Raw genomic sequence first — 1,551 nt, forward strand, 5'->3', positions numbered from 1 at the left:
TGGTAATCCTAATCCTCTTGTTTCTCTTAATTGAATCAAATTGTTATAAGCTATTCTGTGTTTTCCTTTTCCCCACAGAAACTTCAAAATATCTTTTTTCCAAATTTTAAAAATTTGGGATCCCTTGATGATCGGTAAATTTTGGAATAAAAAAAGCATCTTGGGTAATACCATCATTTTGACTACCGATATTCTACCCCATAATGATAAGGGTATTTTTTCCCAATTTTTCAAATCTATATTTATTTGCTGCCATATTTTATCATAATTATTTTAAAATAAATTAAAATTATTAGAAGTCAACCATATTCCCAAATATTTTAACTTTATGTTCAATAACAAAAACCAGTGATTCCCAGCTTTTCTTTCTAAGTGCTTACAAACCGTCTGTTAAATTACCTGCTCTGGTATTTTACCTGGTATTGATGTCAGGCTGACTGGGCGATGATTGTTTGGGATTTCTTTTTCCCCCCTTTTTAAAGATGGGGACCACATTAGCCCTCCTCCAGTCTGCTGGAACTTCTCCTGTTCTCCGGGACTCTCCGGCTGGATGCGAGGAGGAAGGCCGCATGGCGGCGAAGGAGGACTGGTGCAATATCTTAATTTTTTTTTTTTTTTTGGTTTAACTTGTTTTATTTCATTTTGCAAACAAACCTGTCTTCAGTCCAGCTGGACTTGTGAGGGAGCAGAAATTGAAACCCAATAAAAAAGCAGCAGTAAGTCAGGAGCACAAGGGTTACAGGGGACTACAGCACTCCAGGTGGTGTGCTAACCCCAGCTACAGAAGGAATGGTTGATTGTTAAGACGAAGGAATTTTGTGACAGCTGCCCACAGTTATTGATGGTGATCTTCTTGCTTGTCTTGCCGTTCCTGGATCCAAAGCGCTCCATTGCTTGCACAATGTCCAGTCCATCTTTCACGCGGCCAAAGACCACACGTTTCCTATCCAGCCAGTCAGTCTTGGCAGTGCAGATAAAGAACTGAGACCCATTTGTATTGGGACCGGCATTTGCCATAGACAAGATGCCAGGGCCTGTATGCGTGAGGAGGAAGTGCTCATCAGCAAACTTCTCACCGTAAGTAGATTTGCCACCTGTTCCGTTGTGGCGGGCAAAGTCACCACCCTGGCACATGAACCCTGGAATGATTCTAGGGAAGCAGGATTATCCCTTGTAACCAAACCCTTTCTCTCCAGTGCTCAAGGCACGGCAATTCCCTCCCGTCTTTGGAATTTGGTCTGCAAATAACTCGAAAGTGACGCGACAAATCACGTCGCCATCGGCGGCTACGTCGAAGGAGACGACAGGGTTGTTCATGGGGGTGCAGGAGGCTGGCAGCATGGCGGAGGAGGAGGGCAGCATGGAGGCAAAGGGCGGAGGCAGCATGAGGGCGAAGGTCTCCCTGGCGGGGCTCTCCGGCTGGAGGGGAGTAGGAAGGCAGCAGGGCGGAGGAGGAGGAAGGCAGCGTAGTGGTGCAGGTTGCCCTGGCGGGGGTCTCCGGTTGGCGGCGGAAAAGGACCTCCCCCCCATCGCTCAGGTCCGGGAGCCTGC

General features: G+C 46.7%; 1 pseudogene; it reads right to left on the reverse strand.

Moving 5' to 3' along the window:
• Positions 1 to 614: 614 nt before the first annotated feature.
• Positions 615 to 1,317, reverse strand: LOC130472590 (peptidyl-prolyl cis-trans isomerase A-like; annotated as a pseudogene).
• Positions 1,318 to 1,551: the final 234 nt, after the last annotated feature.

Source organism: Euleptes europaea, chromosome 2 (assembly GCF_029931775.1).
Source record: "Euleptes europaea isolate rEulEur1 chromosome 2, rEulEur1.hap1, whole genome shotgun sequence".
In the NCBI taxonomy this organism is placed as follows: Eukaryota; Metazoa; Chordata; class Lepidosauria; order Squamata; family Sphaerodactylidae; genus Euleptes; species Euleptes europaea.